Genomic DNA, 24375 nt, shown 5'->3' on the forward strand with positions numbered 1-24375 from the left:
GGAGGACTGCCGAGGTGCAGCCTGCGGGTGCGCCCCCTCCTGGCGAGGGGTTGTACCCACTGAGGTTCCCTCCTGCGGGTCCGACTCCTCATCCGAGGAGTGATGCCGATGGGCCTTCTCCTGTCCCGACAACTTAATGGATTGGGGCCCCGGTCCCATCTGGATACCCCAGGGGGCCCAATAAGGCCATTGTTGCGGCCATTGTCCCTCGGGCCAGCCTGGGGCTAACTACGCCACAGGCTCTCACACTTTGTGGAGGCGTCAACTTGCCCGACGACTGTTCCCCCTGGGAAACCCCCGAGGCATCGTTGGAGTGAGAGGCCCTGGACCGGCGGTACCGTGTTCGTCCCTGGTTGCGGGCACCCTTCCGTGCTGGGGACCACCCTCTCGATGCCTCCAAATTGGAGGACAATGGGGACTGCCTTCATTGCCATGAGCAGTGCCGATGAGCAGGGGTGCATTCCAAAGAGTGAGAAGTACCGGAGCGTCATCTCGGTACCGATGATTTCCTCTGCCGCTTGCCTTGCGGCTCTGTGGACGCCTTCGGTGACCGAAGTCAGCACCGTCCCGAACTCCTCGGTCCTGAGCCAGACTCCGGTGACCGGGTTCTGCGCCGCGAACTCTGTGGTGCTGGGTCTTCCTCCAATGACCGGGCTCCACGCTGCTTTGTTGTGGGCAAACTCATCGGTGCTGGGTTCTACAACGATGAACGGGCTCTGTGCCATCTAGGTATGGGTGGACTTCTCGGTGCCGTGGAGCTGGAATGGGAGGCTGTCTGAGCACCACCTGGCAGACCTCGACCAGTGCTGCCTCCTGGCTTGCGCTGCCTCCTGGCTTGCGCTGCCTCCAATGCCAGGGAGCGACATCAGTGCCGAGAGGGAGACTCCACGTCCCATGCCAGTGCAGCTCAGCTCGATGACACTGACCTGGAGCGACTACTAGGGGAGTAGCTCTGCTCTACCCTCGGAGACTGTCCGGTGGGAGATCTTCCTCCCCATACCGGGGATCTCCACTGCCATTCAGGGGGACCCAACGTGGGTTTCCCCTGTGACACCGGCCCCTTCTCCCTCAGTGGAGAGAGGGGGGGGGCAGAAGTGGCACAGGCAAGGCCAACAAGGCTCTTGCTGCCTGAAAAGCCTCCGGTATTGATGGTGTTGGCAGGAGCACTCTCCCACTCCCAGGAGTCGGGGAAAGCTCCCTGACCGGAGATGCAGGAACCAGAGAAGTCTTGACGGTCTGAGTTCAGTGCATCTCCGTACTCGACCCTGCCCTTACCAATGGCGCAGAGGACTGTCCGTGCTCCATGCACTTCTTCTTTTTCTTCAGTACCGGTGATGTTGCACAGTGCCGAGTCGAGGGCGGCGCCAATGGTGCATTCTGTACTGAAGTTACACTTCATACTGAGGTGGAGCGGGTCGGCTTGGACGCTGGGTGGAGAGCTGCCTCCATCAGCAGGGCTTTTAACCGGATTTCTCGGTCCTTTTGAGCCCTCGGTTTGAAAGCCCTGCAGATTTTGCACTTGTCCTTTCTGTGGGCTTCCCCCAGGCACATAAGGCAGCAGTCGTGGGGGTCACTGAGCGGGAAGGCCTTCCCACAGGAGGCACATGGCTTGAAGCCCAGAGACCGGGGCATGGCCTGACCACACAAAGTCCTAGCAGGGACTCCCTTATCTCTTACTACACTTAACTACTTAACTAACTAAAACTAAACTCAGAATACAAAACAATCCAACAAGGGGAACAGTACTTGCTGCAAGCAAAACTAGTTTCAGCAACCATCAGGGGAGGAAAGAAGGAACTGAGGGGGCGTAGGGCCAGCAGTGCCTCATATACCACGGCATATGCGTGGGGCTATAGGGGGCGCCGAAGCCGGCCCTATGGGATCTGCTAAGGGGAAAAAAAGTTGCAGGTAACCGTGCACGGAGGTGTGCACACACCTATAGTAGAATGGACATGAGCAATCACTCGAAGAAGAACTATAAGCCTGCAAATCTACACTCCACTGAAGCCCATCACAAAGTCTCCCTCCAAAACAAGTACTATCACCATAGTTCCTTTGATCTCTTGAACATTCTAATATCATCTATCCTCTGGCTGGTGACCTCTAAAATTAAGGGCCTTGAATATGCTTAACTATGTAATTGGGGCAAAACCCACCCCTTCTTTCACAACAGAATACACGTGTAGCAGAACCAGGTTTGGGGGATGACAGGGGTTTTGCTGCCCACACAGGCAGAACAGAACAAGTCTTGCATATTTTCTACTTGAAACAATAAAATTGGTCCAGTTTCACTCAAAATTCTATTCAGGCATATGAATCTGGCCAAAGTTTTGGGTTTGCAAAGAAGCCAAGCATCAAAAGACTTTCTTATAAAAGCTTTGCACAACTTCAGTTATATAGTAGGAGAAATGTATCCCTAGCTGTGTTTATTTGGAAGAGCTGGGACCAGGATTGCTAAATTCTATCTCAGGTTGAGTACCACTTGACTAAAAGATGAAGAGAATGGATTAAAAAATAACCACTTTACCAAAGTACAAGTGGTATTTCACCATCATGAATCAAATTCTGCTTTCAGTCTGTTGTAAATATGAAATAATTCAATTGTAATGACTGGATTTACATCAGTGGAGGTTAGATCAAAATCTGTCTCTATGTAGTTCTAGGTACCAACAGTAATAAATAATATGTATATTTGCCATAAAGATGACCCCATACAAAAGCACAGATCCAAATACCCCGATCACTGGGGTATTTTAAATTTGCATTCAGATCCTGATTTGATTTTGCAGCTAAGCCCCATCTCTAGCGCATTCCAATTAACACAGCAAAGGGAAGTAGTGAATAATAACCTGATGCATCTGAATCTCAGTGTTGAATCATTCACACACAGAAGGGGATAGTTTCACGGCAGTGCATGGTTCACACAAACCCTATTATTATAGAAGAGCCACTGGGCTGTAATTATGTAGCACTCCTGCATGTACACCACTCTGAAAACTTAAATAAAGGTCAATTAAATAGGTCCCTCCCGGGTTTCATCTGTCAATAAATATTTCTAAGGATTTAGTTCTACATCTTGGTTATTTCTTTTTCATTTGCTATTACAAAGAACTTTTTAACAGCACAGCACACGTAGAACTGAATCCCACGGCTTTATTTTAGCCATGAAAACAAGGGTCAAGTGCTTTCATCTAGGTCTTTGTAGATGTCTTTATACCATGGAGGTACCCAGTTCAGAGGACTCATTTGTTACATAAGCAGACAACGTCAGTAGCCTTGGGGTTTTGCAGCCTTTAAGTAGGCAACTTTCAATAGGAGCAGACAGAATGAATGACATAATGGGAATGAAAATTAACCTTCCGTTTGTAGGTTTTTATTCCACTCATCCTCAGCCTCCATCAATAATTTTGATAGCATTATTAAAAATCACAGGCTTCTGTGGAAAATGGGCTTGGGATGTCTCAAGGCAGCTCTTACGGCACTTTTAGCAATGGCCAAATTAGTTCTCTGCAAAATGGCTGCCTCTCTAAGCAATAAAATCGACAGTGGGGGTTGATGTAGCAAACAACAGATGAGGGAAATCTCCTAAGCAATTCATGTTTAATTTAAGAATTTGGATTGTAGGTCCAGTATTTGCCGGAATCTGAATTCCTAAATTAAACAATACGAAGAGAATTAAATAACATGATCATATCTTGTACCTGACATAATGACCTAGGGTGCTTCACTGTGTGTTGTTAGTGTTGTAACAGCAATCAATGGTAGATGAGAAGTATTGATAGAACTCACAGTCAGCTCTCCCCAGACTAATTAACTGCAGGTGCTCTTAGTGTCTTAATCTGGGATTCTACCCAACCCTAGCAGGAGGCACAGCTGAGTCCAGCACTGTTGTTATCGTGCTGTAGCTCAGACAATTTCTAAATTAGCTTGCTGATCATCTGAAAAAGAAGGGTGTTCTGCCCTGATTTTTGTTTCCTGACATTCTGCCCCAAATATGTGCATTGTGTGAGTAAACTCTTTTTAAATTGATACAAGTGCTGGCGAATGCTTGCTCCTCCAACTGTAGATTTGTCCTAAATATCCTTCACTAACTGGTTACCACTTATCCCCTGATGGTGTCTGGGCACTGTCTCTTCACAAGGCAATCAGCCTCCACCAATGTGATGTGAAGGCCAAGTCTGTTGTTACTTTAGCTTACTTGCACACGGTCATCCCGCAAAAAGGTCACTGCGTGCCAGACAGAACTGCTTGACAAGTAATTCTTCCATGCCTGGCTGGGAAAACCTCACCACAACAGATGCTGACATTTTGCTTTTGTCATCAGGTACAAATGACCTTTCAAGTGAACCAGCAGCACTATTGCCCAAGTCTTCCCCTCCACAAAAGTACATAGACCAAAATTCTCAGCTTTTGTAAATTGGAGCAGCTCCACTGATTCAATGGAGAATTTGACCCATCGCTTTCTTCACTCCCATCACTACTCTCCTTCCTTTTGTAAATTGATTATATGACTTATTCCCAAAGGCTGAGTTAGTTTCCTCTGAGATCTGCATTTATATTTTGAATGACATACATACATGCTTTATCAGAGAAGGACCTTCTTCAAAGGCACAAAAGGGAATACATCTTTTTAAAACGACACCATGGGACCAGTTCTGCCCTCGGATATATCCTGGTCATCAATGCCTCTGATTCAGGAACGCACTTAATCATGTGCTTAATTTTAAAGATAAGCACATGCTTAAGCACCCATTCTGAATAGGTATGCCCTCCTGAATCAGAGTAATGGGAATTGCCTATAGATGAGGACAGAAATGAGATCTGGGAGTCCAATTTTCAAATTTGAGTAATGAAGTCACTGTATAAACTCAGGCTATATCTACACTACCACTTACGTTGGTATAACTTATGTCGCTCAGGGGTATGAATAAGCCACTCCCTTGAGCAACATAAGTTACACTGACCTAGGCACCTGTGTGGACAGCGCTATGTCGGTGGGAAAGCTATTACCACCACTCATTGCGGGTGGATGAATTAAGTCGATGGGAGAGCTCTCTCCCGTTGGCTTACAGCGGCTACACTAGAGAGCTTACAGCTGCGCTGCTGTAAGCTCTCTAGTGTAGCTCTAGTCTCAGATACACAAATCCCATTACTAGGCACCCAAATGAGCATTTAGGGTATTTGGACACTGAGATTCAATTTTGCTCCCAGTTGTCAGAGGGAGATCTAGATGATATCTCCATGGAAGAAAATAGATTTACCTGGGATTAAACACCCATGTAACTGAGAGCAAACATTTGCCCTAACAGGCTCCCTGAGCATCCAAATGCAGGATGCGGGTGCCTAACCTAGGTGCTCCAAATTTGAAAAGTTTGTCCCGTGTCAGAATAAAAAAAGTTTTAAATAAATCCTTACCTCTATTGGAGGTAGATTATTAAAAGAGGGAAAACAAAGGCTAATGTACTTTTATGCCTTTTGTTTACTTTTTGCAGTTGGCTCAGCATGAAGAATGAAACTAGACAGGTCATTTTCATGAGTGTCCCTAGTCCAGTAGTCCCCAAACTTTTTCTGCTATGCCCCCTTATTCATAATGGAATCTGTCAATGCACCCATGGGAGCGGGGCTGAGCTGCGGTCAGGAGCAGGGGGCCGAGGCCAGGGCCTGAGCTGTGGCCGTGGCCAGGAGCGGGGTGACAGCCGTTGCCGAGAGGCAAGGGTGTGGCAAGGAGCAGAGCAGGGCTGGGCAGTGCTCCCTCCCCATCCTCTATGGGGGCTGGCCTGAGCCCCACCGTGCTCCACCCTCCCAAACGTTCCTCCGTGCCCCACTAGGGGGGCACACCCCACAGTTTAGGGACTACTGGCTTAGTCAATATCCACATTCTGTTTCTCATGTGCTAACATAACGCTGTTTGGCTTTAGGTTTCCAACACTTCAGAGGAATATTTAAAGCCATATTTAGAAATTTCACAGAGGAATGATGGTCTTTTGATTAAAGTACTGCACTAAACTCAGGAATCTAGGTACAGCCCACAGCTCTGCCACAATTTTTCTGTTTGATCTTCAGCAAATAACTTCATCTCCCTGTGCTTCAGGTCCCCATCGGTAAATAGTGATGATAATATTTTATTTCTGCTATCCTTTATCTTGTCTCTTTAGATTCTAAGCTCTAGCGACTTCCTCCCACTAGGAGTCTGTACAGTGCCTAGGACACAATGGGGCTCTGGGTCTTGTTCCGATCTTTTAGATACTACAACAATAAAAATATTATTTAAATTGTTAGGGAAAATAGAAATTAAATGTTTCCAAATCATGTTGAACAAAGTCATGCTGTCCTGACTCTGACAAAACTGTCACTGAAATCAATGCTGAAACTCACATTGACTTCAATCAGTCTAGGTGGGCCCTAATAGGGAAGGAATTATTTGAACTATTAGGCTTGCAAACCCTTTTAAAGACAAACAAACATACATACATATATACACATGCCGAGCCTAAACTTGTATCTCTTAAACTGCGGAGGAGTGGGGAAATCCATCATGTACTGACAAATTTGGACTTTGCATGTAGCCTGTAGAGGATTTCTGGACTTGAGGCAAACCAACACATCAGCCAAATGATACCAAATGGAGAAGGTATTATAAACTTGAAAAGAAAGTAGAGATGAGCCCCAGCCATCAAATCTGTATCAAGATCTAGACTGGATACGACCAGTACAGACCACTCTCTAAATGAAATAATTCTGTTATTTCATTTACCATTCAGCCATCAATGACGAAGAACTATTGTACGAATATTGTACCGTAAACAATAAGTTCCTATGGTTAGGAAGGAACTGAGTATGTTAGAATCAGGGGACTGTATCATGTGCATCAAACCACGTGCATATTTGGCAGCTTTAATGGGTTGGTCGTGGTGAATATCTCAACATTTCATTACTTGTCACAGATTAATGGAAAGTCCTATTAAAAGTTATGCATGCTCTTTACACTACCAAAACAGATGATTATCAATGTTCCTAGTTGCTTGATGAGGAATAAAACACACACAAAATTAAATATTAGTCGATGGTGAATGGTTAATACTTTACACCAGACCTATGGTGTATGAGGAGAAAACTTTTGGCACAAAAACTGCAGTTCTTAGATGAAGAGTAACTGTTTTCATTAAATGCACCACTGGAATCAAAAGTCCCATATATTTCAAATCCAAATTACAGATGAGATTAAATCATTTTCAGCACAAAGCTAGTTCCTTTATATCATCCCCTCTTGCCATTTAGTACTTGGGAATGAGTATACTAACATACAAAGAGAAAGTTCCCTCAACATCAACGTAATGGGAAAACAAGAGAGGGCAGGCTTTGAAAGGAAGGAAAGTTAGTATCAATAGTTTCAGTATTTAAGGCTTCTTGCCACATTCACCCTGCCAGCCCAGTCCAACGTGTGTGAAATTCACCCTGTGCAGAGAGGCCAGACCAAGGACTATGCATCACCTAAGTACCACTTACATTTTTAGTGTTGTATAGGTCTTACCTTAGCCCTCTGCACCAAGATGAATTTTACCCTGCAGGTGCAAAACCCAGGCACAAATTTGACTGAGAAAAGTAAGTGACAGGTGTTAGCCAATACAGATATGTTAGGCACAGTACTAATACAAGTGTTGGGAAGTTACAGTCAATCATCATATTATACTCTCCCCACAATTCTGTTCACCCATATCAAGTATCCCATAACACCTTCCATTAGCTGAAGTAAGCTTTGGCTTAAGTAGATAGGAATACTGTCAGTATCAGGACACATGAGTATTTTACTATAACAACTGGTAGGGAGTTATTCTCACAAGCTAGTATTGATATGTTTCAAAGCGAAAGAATACAATATATGATAATTCTATCCCGGTACAAACCTAAGAGGAACCTTCACACCTGTGGTACCAGGAATGAATATGTTCAGACCAAAGTGATAAGGAGTACACCATGGTACCAGAAAAACCTGGTAGATAGCTGATTGAAACTAGATTTAACCAGATGATGTATATGTTATTTTTTACTTGTAAACAGGTTGGGTATAAAGATATCTTTAGGAGCATAACTTCGGAAACACATTTGCTCCATAAGGTGAATGTAACACTGCACGAGACAGCTTCCCAGAGTCTGGTACTGTATTGCACCTTTTCCCTGTACTATACTATTATTGACTTTTAGCAACAAGTCTGACTGATATTGGTTATTTGGTCTCTTGAATAGATTTCATAACAAATCAAAGTGTGGTCAAGTAATTGACTATACAATTTTCCAATACAAGAGAAAGGAAGGAAGGAGGAAAAACAAAAACACACATACTTTTTTTCTCTCTCCTCTTTAAACCATTTTCAGAGAGCAATGTGTTTATGGTTTGCTTCAAAGAAATATGGTTTGTTTGTTCTCCATCAGCTCTAAGCCTTTTGCTCTCTTTTCTATACTCCTCTAATCCATCTCCCTATAAGAGAGGGAAAAATCTCTTCACTACTCTGAACAGCAATGGATGAGCATTTCAGGGCCCATTATGAGTTATTTGCTTATATAGCTTCAGGGTAAATGGCATAGATGCAGTATACAACAATGGATTTCTTGGGGACACATACAAGCGAGAGGCAGCCATGAGCCTCCTCCCACTGTGCACTAAAAAATGGGATGGGGACAATGAAAGCTCTTTCACACAGGAAGTACCAAAAGCAGTCATACTGGTTTGGCACCCCCTCTCCATCATCTCCTGGAGAGAGGCCTGGTAACTTAGCCTAACCTTTCCATTGCCTTCTGATGGTAACTGGTTGTCCCACTTCCATCTTCTACTTTGGAAATAGGTTAGGAAGGCTGCCTACTCCCCTTCCCAAATCCAAAAACAGGAATGTGTAAGGACAAGCAATCTAGAAATTCTCGGTCAAGGGGGAACGGGGAAATACTTCACCCCTTGCTTCCCAAAGAGCTCTGTAACTTATTCTCCACCATACAAAATGAGGAGGAAAAGGGGAGGAATTGGGACTCCGAGTCAAAATTCATTCTCTAGTGTGATTCTTTGGTGGTGCAGCTATTTGCCACCCCTTACTCAAGGTAAATTGTGGAATTCAAATCTAGCCATTAGTATCTGTGCCTTAGTTAGCCGTACAAGTGGGGTAACAACAGCTAACTCACCGAGATACTGTATTAATCAACTAGTACTTGGGATCCTGGATGAAAGATGCAAATGAAATGCAAATTATTATATACAAGATCTATGCTGAGCAGTGGAGACTAGGACAGACAGAAAGTATTACACTGCAGTTACACAAGACAGAAACATGAGGCATACCAGAACGAGATACACAAAGGCAGATTCCCAGTGAAATGAGGCTTTAGCTATCTATCTTTGACTTGCTTGGTGAAGGTTCCTGCGGAAAGAGAACTCCAAGAAACCGAACACTTGGGGGGCTAATGGTGATTCTTGTGTTACTATGATTGGCCAGCTAGTTTGCCATATGCTAACACACACTTCCATTGACTGCCCAGGACCAGTCCCAGGCTCCTTGGGCCTAATGAGAATGCTTCAGTAATGAAGTTCTAGGGACAGAATCTCAGCTTGTATAAATCATGGTAGCGCCTCTCAAGACAAGAAGAAAACATCAAATTCTGCTGATTTAGGCCACCTGAGGATCTCGCCTTTAGTTTCTAAGAAACTAAGCCTCATCCAAAGTCCACTGAAGTCAACAGAAGACTCCCAATAGGCTTTGGAGCAGGCTTCTAATAAGAAAATACATTTTAAAACTTGCAAAAATATCTGACAAGTGCTACGCTTATTGGGTTTCCATGTTATCAAACTATTAAGGTGAAGTGGTGTCTAGAGAGATGACATTTGAAAACTGTAAACTACTAGTGCTTTTAAAAATATGTACTGCTACTGCATATCCTATAAAACTTATTACAGTAGATAGCATTCTTGCATATAAATGAAAATGGAAAGAAACTATTGAGAGGAATCAATATGCTAAATGGAAGTTTTTTCTTCTGAATCTTGTTCCAGTTTGGTTCTGTAAGTTGTTCTTGTCTTTCGTTCTCTATTATCCTTGAGTGCCTTTAATTCTCTTTGATAGAAGACAGCTGCATTCTACTCAAGCTGACAAGCCTTGGAAAAATGCATGTGACAACCATGCTCAGAAAAATGCATCTTTCAGTTTAAAAAGATTCAGTACAGATAGACTTGAGCCTTTGGCCAGCTGCTGGTTTTCTCACACTTTGATGGCTTGCAAAGTGACTGGCTTAGCCTACAGGCATGCCAATTCATGCTCTGATCTTGTCAGGTCTCATAGGCAAAGCAGGATCAGAACTGATCAGTCTTTGGATGGCAGACTTCCATTGGAAACCTCAATTCTGCAGTTGATGATGTTGGCAATTCAATAGATGGCATCCTTCTCTCAGACTTAGCAATTAACCAATACTCTGGCATGGTGATAAGAATACCCTGCTGCTGAGGTGCTGTCCTTTAAATGAGGTGTTAAAACAAGGTCCTAGCTACCTGTGCTCTTGAAATATCCCAAAGCATGTTTTTTGGGAAAAGCATAACTCCAGTTATTTTTCATTCACTAATGATATTCTGCCTGCCTATAAATTTCTTGCTGTGGTTTCAAATGAATACATTATTCTTCTCTTTCTGTCCTGACATGTCCTGTTTAAACTTTGTTATTTTGCAGCCTAGAGAAAGCCTCATTTCAGACAGGTGAAATGCTTTCTTTACCCATAGGCCAGACCTTGATCCTCCAGGCCCTTGCCCAATTCACTGCACACTTCATTAGATGTGCAGTGGGTGTTACAAAGGCCACGGTGGAGCCCTGACATCTTCACTGCATGTTTAATGTATCCTTCACTATGCAACTACTTTAGGACTAGGTTGTGACTTGGACTACATAAGTGTGTAGAGGAGCAAAAGGGACAGGGAACCTCGGCTTCCCCACTCACAGACTACTTGGATCTGGGCATACAAGAACAAGAGGGATTTGCATACCCAAGTATTCCTTCCCTAGAGCAGGTGGGTGGGGATTGGGCAAGGAAGGGCACACCTTTGGCTCCCCCTCACTCCAGACACACTTGTGGGACAGCACAACTGAACCAATGTTGTGGGTTAGCAGTTTACTGCCTATATCAGCAGTAAAATTCATTAGGAAAGGGATAGATAATAAAACAGAAAATATCATATTGCCTCTTTATAAATCCATGGTATACCCACATCTTGAATACTGTGTGTAGATCCAGTCGCCCCATCTAAAAAATTATATATTAGAATTGGAAATGGTCCAGAAAAGGGCAACTAAAATTATTAGAGGTATGGAAAATATGTGGCGAGATTAACAAGACAAACTTTTCAGCTTCGAAAAGAGACGACTAAAGAGCCGATAAAATCATGACTGGTGTGGAGAAAGTAAATAAGGAAGTGTTATTTACTCCTCATAACACAAAAACTAGGGGTCACCAAATGAAATTAATAAGTAGCAAGTTTAAAACAAACAAAAGAAATTATTTCTTCACACAATGCAGTCAACCTGTGGCACTCCTTGCCAGAGGATGTTGTGAAGGCCAAGATTATAATGGGGTTCAGAAAATAACTAGATAAGTTTGTGGAGGATAGGTTCATCAATGGCTATTAATCAGATAAGCAGGGGTTGCTGTTTCCCAGAGGCTGGGAGAGGATGGGATGGCCGACAGGATGGATCACTTGATAATGACCTGTTATATTCATTCCTTCTGAAGCACCTGGCATTGGCCACTGTTGGAAGACAGGATAATGTGCTAGATGGACCATTGGTCTGACCCAGTAATACTACCCCCAGGAACAAAGAGGCAGCAAAGAGAAGACTGTGGTTCCAAGACACAGCAGCAAATAATGATAAATTGGCCTAATGTACCATACTGTACCATGTGTCGAGGGCAGCTGTCAAGGTCAGTAAGACACTACTTCCAGCATCCTTATTCTTAATACAGAGCTGCAATGCCTTTGTACTACCATACTCTGTCCTTTTTTTTCTTTGTCCTAACATATTCAGTGCAGAAAAGGAAACATGGCAACTTAAATTTAAAAAGTTAGCCTGCACAAGCAAACCTGTCATACAGCAAAACAAGGAGAATCAGCTCTGAAGTACCCTATGGTCAACAGTGATCACCATGGTGACAAAATCCAAAGACACTATGTCATTTTCAGCTCTGAGCACACAGAACCTGTGAAGTGAAATGAGGCCTGTGTCCCCCCCGGGAGAAAGGCTGACTGCGTGAAGAGGAACTGGCTAGTCTGCTGTCTTTTGGTGGCAGTTTGACTTTGTTGCTGCATGACAGTAAGATATAAATGCCTTTTGGCATTTCATTATAAGTGTCAGTTTCAGAGGCGGACTATTGTAGACGGCATGTGACTGAAAGTTAGGACGAGTCAAGATTTCAGCTTGAGTGCAAACTTTATTACAATCAGTGAAGGTTTTTTTAGTTGAAGAACAGTGAACACAGGGGCTTGAATTCTCAGCTGTGCGGGGCTCATGCTTGGGGCAGCTAAAGACAAGGGTGTTGAGCAGAATATAACTAACCCCCCATTCTGGTCCTCTGCTCCTGGGGCAGCTGGGGGCCAATCTGCCCCCCTCACATAATTCAGAGTAGGCTAAGGGTTGTTGTAAGTCGCACCAATCGGGTCAGTCCCCTGCAGACTACCTTCACCAGCCAAAGACCACCGGGGCGCTGTGTGCTCCAGCCCCATGCCGACACTCGCACTCCATGGAATGCGGAACAGGTTTACACCACCCTAGGATTCCACTATGTGAGGGGATAGGTAGAAGGACAAATACTTTTTGCTGATGTGAAAGACTTGGAGTGGGAGTCACAAGATGGATTTAGGTGACCTAACTGCCACTTTAAGTGCTTAAGTCCAATACTCAGGCACCACAGATAGATTTGAACCCAGGTCTCCCACATTCTGGGTGAGTGCTCTAACCACTGGGATAAAATTGATAATGGGACATCATCACCTACTCTGCTTTTCTTGAAAAAGAACTGACCTGGCATATGTGCCTAACTCCAGGAGAGGGTTCACAGCTGTGAATCCCAAGTGGAGACAGGCACCTCCCTCCATCCAGTCTGAATTTAGATGATTAACTCCCTTTTGAGATACAGGGCTTAGAGTTACACCCCTCTCCTCGGAATTTCCTATAGTCTAGTTTAGGCGGCTCCCCACTCAGCATGCTGGCTTTTATGAATCCCTTTCTTAGATGCCTAATTCTAACCGTGAATTTTACAGGGAGACTGGGTGCTGAACTCTGGGCTGTGAATTCCACTAGGTGGCAGGGCATGTAAGAGTCCCCCTCTTGTGACTCCCACTCTTTGCTGCTTATCTTTCACCCACAAAGCATATTTTGGATTCCTGATGGATAATTAATCCTTCATTTATAGTGGGGAGGCATCTTTTTCATCTTACATTCAGTGGGCTGCCTGTTTACTCGAGTGGCTACTTGGCCACTTTGCAACTATAACATACCTCTCTATAAGATTCCCTCCAAAAGACCTTCTTCCTTAACAATGCCAGCATCGCTGGCTTTGGGTTGATATTTTCCCTCCCACCCTACGTTAAACGTGGCCCATTTAGTACTGACTCAAACAGTGGCTGGGTACCTGTTTGCTTCTGACAGCACACTGGGACTTCAGGCTTCACAGACAGACCCAATGCAAACACTTAGTTGCCTTCGTTTATGAGGACTTTCCTAGCAAAAAGCCTGTGTATGGTATTGTGCCTGTGCTATCCCAGAACTGGAATAAAATTATGTAGCAATCAGCAATGTTTCTGCATAGGCTTGGACATGGCTGCCACAAACACCTGCACAATCAATACTGGAGCATTACCTAATACAAATGCTTGTTTTACCTTTGTCACCTGCAGACATGGCATAGAGAGCAATAAATCACACCCCCTGCCTTACTTATTTAGGCTCTGAGGGCCTGTGCCCATTGACAATTGCAACTAAGTTTAGTGGTGCTGTATCAAAGCCCTATGCCCTATTTGTCAATGCCCATGATCTTCTGTCCTCTACCCATTTGGGGCAGATCATCACAGAGCACAGTCAAGGTAACCACCAGGGAGAAAATGTTGGAAATGCTCCAGGCTGGGACTACATTTCACTGCTCCTTTGCCTTGCCTTCTTCCTGCATTAGAGGACAGGTGGACTTTTCCATATGGATCTGGTATATATCTCACTCCTCATCCCAAAGCACTTACACCTTCCCTCCACCAGAGGAAAAAAAGAATGTGGTGGCTGAGGTTCAGTGTGTGGCTCACAGTGTCTCTGAATACGCCAGTGAAGAAGAAAAATGACATCTGGAAAAACTTGAGAAAATATAGGGAGATTTTTTTTCCCCCATCTTCCAAGATTTTTGCAAGCTTGGTTGATCAGATGGATTTTTTGGAAGAAAAAAAAAAATTTCTAATCACAGAGAGCAATCATGCACGTTCCTCTCACTGCACACGTTGTTTTGCCTGGATTGCAGAAAACAGAGAAGTTATTTTTTAAATAGTAAAAAGAAAAAACCCATGAGTGGTAGTGTCAGTCTGAAATGGGGCAAACAAACATACTTAGGAGGAGCCCCTCCAGAGACAGTCAATTACCACTTCATGCCTTTGAAGGATCTCATTACACATTCCATCTGAGGTCAGATTTACTGCACAACACAGTCATTACTCTTTGGAGTGCGGTGCAGAGAGAGCTGTACCCCCTGGAGAGGAAAACCTCAGAAGGAATTTATTAATGACGACATTTGCCCTCTTGTTAGTAATTTATGACATTCCTAGTGCATCAAACAGTGACAGAGAATTCAGAAATCCTCACATACTTTCTTCTAACAAATATATCAGGAAAAAAAGGTTCTATTAAACACACATCACATCATTTGCAAGATCTGTAAGAAAACCACTAAGGAAATAGCAATCGTGTGCAGGACATGCATATACACATTGTTGTGTGAGGACAGTGTGGCCCAGGAGTTAATTTACTATGCACAGGACAGGAAATCAGAAAGCTCAGTTCTAATCTTGTCTGGCAATGATTCTCTTGTGACTGTCCCAAAGCCATTTCATCTCCCTGTCTCAGTTTAACCAGCTGTAAAATGGAGATAATACTTTTTGACCTCAAAGGAATGTTTAGATGATTAATTAAATAATAGATCTCAAGTGCTATGATTAATACAGCTGGTGAAAAAATTGGTTCATTTCAACCCACTCTGGGTGATTTCCTTTTTACAAAAAGGAGGAAATCCCTATCACATTATAGAGAAATTGAGAGACAAAAAACACTACTTTTCTATGTAAGAAATGGATGTAAGTTGCCACAGAGATGATATATGATTGTGAATGGAAGGGCAATTAATTATGTGGTCTACACTATAAAAGAGTTTGAGAATCTGCAAAATATATTACTGTATATAAAATCAAATATGTTTACATTATAAATGGGTGTTATATGAAAATATACAGGTCTACACCTCTGTTTCCTCATAAGGTAGGAAGCATGAGGTCTGTGAAATTGCATGTGTTTCTCAGTTATTGTTGGACTGGATTACTAACAAACATTTTCAGTAGCACTCCACCTATTGCTCCATTCTTTCTGTAAGGAAGTTGCAGTACGGACTGGCCCTGGCAGAGCTGTTGTGACTAAAACAGTAGTGGTGTTAGACTGCATAGTGGTGAGCATATAGGGCCTGATGTTTAGAGCTGCTGAGTACCTGGAGCTCCCAATGAAGCCATTTGGATGGGCAGGTGCTCAACACCTCTGAAAATCAGACATGCAATACAGAGAACATTACTAAAATGATAGGTGTGCCTGACCCTGGCTTCCAATATGCACCATGCATCATCATGTGTTTCTTGGTTAAATTAGCCATCTTTAATATGCCTGCAAAACCCTAACAATAAGTGTCCAATTAAATAGCTCATACTTTATTTCTTATAGTAACTATTTGGAATTTGCATGCATGTTAAAGATGTCCGCCTTAAACGGCACATATTTGACCTTGAAATGATGGAAATAAAATCAGAAATTTAGATCAGCAAAGCATCCAAAATTTCCCTCACTGATTTAGAAATCAGGCTACACATCCCAAAAGAGTGGGTTTTCTTGTGAGATTTCCATTCATAGAAAACAGTTTAAATGAAGGGAGGGTCTCTATGATGATATTTCAAGATAGAGAAGTATTAACGTCATTGTACAAGTCACTGGTAAGACGACCTCATTTGGAATACTGTATACAATTCTGGTCACCCATGTTTAAGAAAGTTAAATTTAACCTGGAACAGGTGCAGAGAAGAGCTACTAGGATGATCAGGGGAATGGAGGGCCTATCTGATGAGGAGACTGGAATGCTCAGGTTGCTTAGTCTAGCAAAAAGAAGGCTATGGGGATATAAATACATTAGAAGAGTAAATACCAAGGAGGGTGAAGAGCTAGTTAAGCTCAAGAATAAATGGATATAAACTGGCCATGAACAAATTCAGGCTAGAAATGAGAAGGAGGTTTCTAACCATCAGAGGGATGAAGTTCTGGAAGAGCCTCCTGGCGGGAGTTGTGGGCAAACAATTTAATTAATTTAAGAGACAGCTGGACATATTTATGAGTGCTGTATGATGGCTTGTGATGATGGGGGCAGGACTCAACAGCACTCACTCTGGTTTATATCTTATGTTGCTAAAGCTCACGCTTCAAGGTTTCAGCAGGCCACCTGCAGGGATCAGGAAGGCATGTCCTCCCCCTCCCCCCTTGTACTGTAGGAAGGTTTTGGGTATTTTTTTAAAAATCACCATCCTCTGAAGAATCAGGGATGGCCAAGGCTGGAGATGGGACACTGGACAGTGACCTAAGGTGGCACTGAGCATGCTCTCTCTCATGCACACACACACGCTTGGCTGGTTGGTTCTTGCTCACATACTCAGGGTCAACTGATCGCCAGATGTGGGGTCAGGAAGGAATTTTCCCCCAGGTCAGTTTGGCACTGACCTTGGGAGTTTTCGCCGTCCACTATAGTGTGTGGGTGCAGCTCACTTGCCAGGGTTATCTGGGTAACTCATTTAATCATTTCTCCTGCCATTGTGGAGGCCTCAAGGACTGGTGCACCTTGGACCCTCCTAGACTATGTCTACATTTGCTGCCAAATTTGGAAGCAGTTGATGGGACTTCCTAACTTCTACTTACAGCGGTGTCTTCAGTTCGCTGCGCCAATGGGAAATGCACTCCCATCAACACAACATTACTCCACCTGATGGAGGTGGATTAGTAGCGTCAATTTCCGGGTTGATTGAGCGGATCTCCACTTCCACTCAATCGATCCAGATAAATCGATCTTACGACAGTGAATTTGCCACCATCAGTGTAGATGTGTCCCTATTCTCTGCCTGTTGTACATAACAGTCCAGTCTTCAGCAGGTTGTAATACTTTAGCCTAATTCTGGTTGTTGGGTTTACTGTGACGGTGCCGGATGGTGCTGGTGGCCTGTGCTATCCAGGAGATCAGACTAGATGATTGAGTGGTCCCTTCTGGCCTTAAACTTTAGGATTCCTATGGTTTCTGTACTTCTGCACTGACCTCTAGCGGGAACCAGGAACTCCAGTAGTGTGCAGAAAAGAAGTCTGTTGACTAAACTTCATTGAACTCTAAAAAGGCTTTTGTTTGGGTTCAGTTCAAGTTTTGGAATAAAGATTCTCCTCAAATCTAATTATACTTACACCAGTTCATCTACACCTAACCTGGACGCTACTCCTGCCCTTTTGTTTCACTTAACCAGTCGCTCCAGGACCATGACATGCTGCTTACTCAGGTCTAACATGAAGAAATTGCTTCCTATTAAACTAAAACAAAGGATACTCCCCTCAATGTGACATCACACAGCTTCCAATCCTCTCTGCATTTTACATTTTTAGAGAGCGCCTATATTGCAAACCAGTGAAAAGGTTTTACGAGCAGATTAAAGGATAAAATGGCTAACTGCTGTAAAATATATGGTCTATGGGATGTGAAGCACAAATCCATCTGTTTTGCTGATAAAACATTGCCCAAACTCCAGTTGGTGCAGATCACTACTGTCAGATTCCTCACAACAGGTGCAGCAAAATGGTGAGAAAGAATTTTGCCCCTTTTAACAGAGCTCCACTGGCTTGCAGTCAAATCTGCGTAATTGATTTTCTAATTCCTCTTCTGATTTTTAAACAGGTTGGCAGAGAATGTTTTCTTTAGCAAGACTGGCTGCAGAAAATGTCTTTGTTGTGCTCTGCAGGTCACACAGTTCAAGAGACTCATTTTCCACACAAACCTTAGTGAAGGAGCCATCTTGTGTTGCTCATGGAAATCTTGGGGCCTCCCGGCCTTCACCAGCTTAGCCTCATGTGCTATGCCATGTTGACCATTCTTCCAGCAGTGGAGGAATGCAGGGGAGTCGACACGAGAATCTGCACTACACCCCACAATTCTCTGGAGGAGTGTCCGCTCACAGATACTGGAAGCATGTCTCTTGGAGGTGAGTACACTGCTTCCACTATGCACTCAGCTCTCAACGAATGAGAGACTGGAACCAGAAAGTGGAAGGTTTTAGTTATGATTATATGTTTGGAATTTCCTACTGTCTAATGTACTTAGAGAACAGTATATTATGGCATTAAAGTAGTTGGGATGGGAGGAGAGACATGTTACAAACTGGGTCAGCCTGTCCACATCAGTTTCCTGATGCCAGTCAGGGCTAAGCAGAAGAGCCACAGAAGGGAATCAGAGAGGAAAGAAAAAAACCAAGGAGCTGACTGCATAGTTGGCTGGGATCGTTAGGGATCTCTTAAGCCCTCTTCCTTTCTTCTACTCAGAAACCCCCAGGTCTCCCCAGCATGAAGTAGCTGAATGGGGAGATGGGGTGGTCCGTATAGATCCCTGTGCTGCCTAATGCAATAGAACCACTACTTCTCCTTCATAAAGAAACTGGCCTTCTTCCTGTCTTAGCAGCCTGCCCCTTTTCCTAAAGAGAGGACTGATAAAAATTTGGGCACAAACGTAGCCCGGCATACAATTTCAAGGAAAAGCAAGAGACGACAATAAGATAATGAGAAAATACTATGTACACCTAATTTGCATGTGCCCACATAAAAGCTGTCCAATAAAAAAAATGTAGTAAATTATTCAAAATATGGAGATTTGCTCAAAATTCCAGCTACTTGTGCCTAACAACTCCAGCACAGAATTTCAAAGTTCAGTTTGTAGAGTAAATAGTCTTAAGACACACATACACACACACACAAACACAATTGTGTGCATACGTTTCTATATGCAATTGCACACAAAAGTGGGCATTTAAACATCTAAATGCCTATTTATACATGAAATTATCTCAACTGAATGCACAGTTCTTGCAATCACCCAAGCAGATACGGAATGGCCCCGGAAACCAGTCCTATCCACTGAAAACTTTGTCTTCGCTCCCTTAAAGATGTCATCCACCAGAGGAGCAAAAGAAACTACACCTTGGCAGAACAATCAACTTGTCAATGGTTAGCACTGACTCTGCAAATATTATTGTTGAAGTTATGTACAAAGCCTGACCCATAGGTCATTACAGAAGCAGATGCAGTCTTTGCTTTGTCTCTGGAGTGCAATCTATTTAGAAAAGCAATCACTAGAGGTTAATAGATGTGCATCTGTGGTGTTTGGTATTTAAAGAATCAATTTAAAAAAGTCCTTTTAGTTGACAGCGAAACATAAAAATATTCTGCATCTGTTGGCTAATACAGCTGGGGAAAAAAACCCACTTGAAATAAATAAAAGATCTCATGTAAAATAAGGGGCTTTTTTCTAGTAATAAAAATCTAAACTTTTTTAATGTTTAAATATACTGCCTATGGAGATGCCAGGAAGAAACCATTGTGTTTTCATGTATATAAATATACAAGATCCTTACAATAACACATCTTGGGAGTTTTCTTCAGGTGTTTGAATAGCTTCCCTTTACAAGTCTACAGCATGGACTTGAATAAGAAACATCAAACCAGGACTTGAACTCTCCTTTCCCAATATATATTACACAAGCCTTGGGCAGCACCCCTTGTCCAAGAAGGGAATATGTAATGTAACACTCAGTTTTTTATTTAGGTTTTAACACCCCAGAAAATGAGAACACCTTTGCTGAAAACTAGCTACTTTTCTGTATCTTCCTCCAAGTTTTTATATGCATGTGGTTATGGATATAACATGGGTACCATGACTCCATTAAAAAGTCAGCATTTGTCACTGGTTACCGGTGCAGTTCATATAAAAATAATTCTGTGTATTTGTACGGAAAAGCAACTCTTAAAACTTTTGACTCCATTTCTGTCTCTTTCTCCCCACCTTATTTCCCTCCAATATATGATACCCCGCCCTCTGTGTCTCTCTCTACACCCAGATCCAATTCACTAAGTTCATAGAAGTTCTGATAGGAGTGGGGTTCAATAAAAAGGCAAATGAGAAATCTCCACTCTCTTCCCCCATCCCTCCAAAAAACCCAACAACCCTGAGGCAGTGAACTAATAGGCTCAGAGCAAGAACAGTGCATCAGAGAAAGGTTTTTTTCTGCTCCTGGCGAGTAGCACTAAAGTAAACACAAATGTCTTGGCATTCTTTGCATTCCAAACTTACCCAGTAAATGGCAGTGAGCTGTCGGAGGCTTTTCCCTCTGAGCTGCTAAATCAAAAAAGTTTGTTCAGCAGAGATTTAAAATTCCTGACAAACAGCTTGCTGTAGTTTTTAAGAAGTATAATCCTGAGAAAAAGAGATTGATACGTTTTTTAAAAAGGACACACAAAGCCCCATTCTTGCTTTAGTGACACCCACACAAACCCACAGTAGTCAGAAACTAGCCAGGTGTAAGTGAAGGCAGAATTAGAACCAATAAACTTATTGGCTGAAAGCTGAAGGGCACATTTTCAAGCAGGTGTTACAGTAACAAAAAACTGCATTTACATGAACAAGTGATCATTTGCAGACTTCAGGCTTTTCTACCTCTTTGTATGCACAGTCAAACTCAGTCAAACTCTGGTCTGTGTGACTGCAACATGAACATGTGCATTTTTGCTCATACACCTATTGTGCCTAAACCCTGATTATCAGAAATGCTCCCCTGGGTTGCAGAGACTGTCTGTTCCCCTCAGCTTTTGACAGGTGGCTGCAATGACTCTTATTGCAAATGCATTTTTCTATTTTCACCTGGTACAATATGTTAACCTGGGTACAATCAGTTGCATTCAGCTCAACACAGTTCTGCTGGGGCACCATGGTGCACAATTCCTGTATATCCCATAAGAACACAACCATGCTCATTAGACAAACAATGTCATAAGGAGAGCTGGTTGAAGCTTGGAATTTCTGTTCTGACTGAATTTGACATTCAACAATTGTTTTTGTTCCAAATCGGAATGAAAGCAAATATTGTTGAAATTTCCTGTGAAATGGATGTGCTAGACCCTACACCTATATATATATATATATATATATATATATATATATATATACACACACACATACACACACACACACACACACACACACACACACACACACACTGTAAGAGACAGTCCCTGCCCTTAAGAGCTTACAGTCTGAATAGAGACAGACAGACAAAAGGTGGTAGGAAGAGAGCGTTACCATACACATTTTAGAGATGGGAAACCGATGCACAGAGGAACTAAGCAATATGCCTTACCTTGCACTGCACAGAAAGCCTGTGGCAGACCTGGGAGCTGACCCCAAATCTCCCAGTGCAGTGCTTCAACCAAAAAAGCCATTTTTCCTCTTGTTTATAGAAAACTATATACATTACAACCCCCCCCCTCAGCTTTTCAAGTTTCTTTCGTTATGTCCATTATGGAGTCTTTTCATACATTTGGGTTTAGAGGATTGTGAGTAATTTTTATAAGAGATTACACAACAACAGAGTTACTGAATAGAAGACAGGCAACTTCTCTTACCAAAAGTCTGTAGTAGAATACCTCACTTTTAATGTAAAAAGCAAATAATTGACTCTGTAAAGTGCTTCTCAATTTTAGTCAGTACTTGAGATTTCTTCTTATATATTGACTTTTCAAACTGTCGCTGTTGCCTCTTACACTTCAGTCACAGCTGTTCTTTCTTATAATCAATTAAACTTACTAAAGCTAACGTAGTGTTTAATTCTACCTGCCAATGTAATTCATGGGGATTTTTTTATTTTTGGTTTTTTTTAGGTACAGCATTTTATTTATAACTTGAGTGCAAAGCTGAATCATAATTTTTTGGCTCTCTCTCTCTCTCTCAAAATTGTTTATTATACCTTAGATAAAGGGCTATGAACCAGCCATGAATGACAAAAACACACCAATGGAAAATCTGCTTTTCCCAGGCATGTAATAAGCCAGTAATGTCTGACAGGAATTTAGTACCACTGCAGAGCATTTTATGATTGCTTAAGACAGGCAGAAAGATACACAGATTGCTATGCAATGCCCTCATACAGCCACATAAAGAACATGGGATGCATGTCCGGTTGTGCTAATAAAAATCTGGTTGAAGTAAGTCATTGCCTAAGATATACATTTGACTTGCATTGGCTCCCTCAGTCTGCAAGGAGAGTGCAGATATACATTTGACTTGCATTGGCTCCCTCAGTCTGCAAGGAGAGTCTGCAAGCAGTGAGAGTTTAAAAGGGGGCATTTTCCTGCTCTACAAGCTATCTTTCAAATCAAGGCATTAGAAATTATAAGCAGCAAGGTAGGCTTACTGCAACCTGAATGCTACTATAAATGTGTGTGCTGAAACATAGCTGTCATAAATGTCACTGCATAAAGATTCCTGGACTCCAGTAAATGATTGTAATGAGTTCGATATCAATCAAACAAGCTCCTTTTATCAGAAATAAAATCTAGTTTTTTACTTTTAAAAATAGCTATTAATGTCAATCATGATTCTAAGTCAACCATACCAGGAGAGTCCTGGCTGGATCTTGAAAATTATAAGTCTGACATGACAGATGGTAATAGGAAGTGTTTGTTACTTATGCACTAGTAGCAGCAGTAACAACAGCTGCCCTGTTGCCAGGATATACAGCCAATAAAAAAAAAAAAAAAAAATCAAAGCTTTATGTCAACATTCTAGATTAAGATGTGACATACCTTCCTATGAACGGCTTTTTGTTGTACTGGAGTATGATTGCTGCCCAAACTGGGACAGTGTTGAAAATGAAATCTGTCTCTTAGGACATTGACTTAGCAAAATTTGTATGCATATAATAAATAAAAATACCTTCTGGCAAATTATGTTGTCACTGGTTTATAAAAGTAACACAAACATCCTACACCCTCAATAAATGGGTCTTTGATGGGGTGTATGTGCCCCACACGAAGAAAGGCATGGAAGGGGTTAAACTGTCTTTCAAGGGAACCAGGTGAATTCCCCATCCTAGAGAAGCTGCGAAGCTTTACAGCTGGAAATGAAATATTTTCACCTAGATTGTACTTCTCCTGTCCTCCAACGCCTGGTAGGCTGTAAAGCCAGGTGATTCCCTGATCAAGCCCCAACCAGGAGTTAGCATGTGAATCGACTATGGAGGCTGAAAATAGGTTTTCTACTTGAGAACATACAGACAGCTCTCCTCCAGAGATGCTATGCACCTACAGATTGAAGGGTATACCATTCCTAATCCAGCTCAGAGCTGGATTTCCTTTAAAAACCTGATAGCTAATCCAAATTTTGGACAATGAATTTTTTACCCATTGAAAATTTCCCTCCCTTGGATTGGCCTGGGTAAGTACACTTGCTTCCTTATATTCAATTCTCTTGATCTTGAAATGAATCCTTTATTCTGGGGTTTTTAAAAGAGATATTCAGATAGATGAGAGGGATAAGACAACAAATTCACATTAAAGACACTATCCAAAGCTCAAAGTGAACTTTTAATTGAAGGAGCAAAGAATTTTGTTTCCTTTGTTTTTCCATTTTCACAAACCTCTCCATTTCCTGGTTCTGGCAAGGACTGGAAGAATAGTTCCACTATATTTCCAACTTAACTGAAACTTGTTCACAAAAGGTAATGAAAAGTCTTTCCACAAAACCCACAAAAAAAGGCTGACACAACCCTAGCCTACAACATATCCATCCAAATTTCACCTTAAGTGATTTAGCACTGCCTTCAAACAATTAGAAATGATTGTTAAACCATGAGCCTGCCTTGTGTCTTTTGAAAGAAAAAGGGAGAGGGATAGATTTTTAAAGCAAGTCTGCGGGGGTTCACCATGAAACTGAAATCTCTCACCAACATCTCTTTACTGATTATTTGGAGCCCAATCTAATGCCCTTTGAAGTAATCGGAAC

The 24375-nt window shown here is 42.5% G+C and overlaps 1 protein-coding gene across 3 annotated transcripts in view; it reads right to left on the reverse strand.

The window, feature by feature from the left end:
• TMEM108 (transmembrane protein 108) overlaps positions 1–24375 on the reverse strand; it is a 238885-nt gene that overhangs the window by 173236 nt on the left and 41274 nt on the right. Inside the window, exon 1 of one of the 3 annotated variants that reach the window (XM_067561755.1) lies at positions 20671–20748. The exons of the other annotated variants lie outside the window; for them this stretch is intronic. The gene's annotated coding sequence lies outside the window, so the exon portion shown is untranslated. Of the gene's footprint in view, positions 1–20670; positions 20749–24375 lie in introns of those variants that run through there. 3 annotated transcript variants of the gene reach the window in all.

The sequence above is a fragment of the Emydura macquarii genome, unplaced genomic scaffold, assembly GCF_026122565.2.
Source record: "Emydura macquarii macquarii isolate MOO-44397 ecotype Brisbane River unplaced genomic scaffold, CSIRO-AGI_Emac_v2 contig_2422, whole genome shotgun sequence".
Classification (NCBI taxonomy): Eukaryota; Metazoa; Chordata; order Testudines; family Chelidae; genus Emydura; species Emydura macquarii.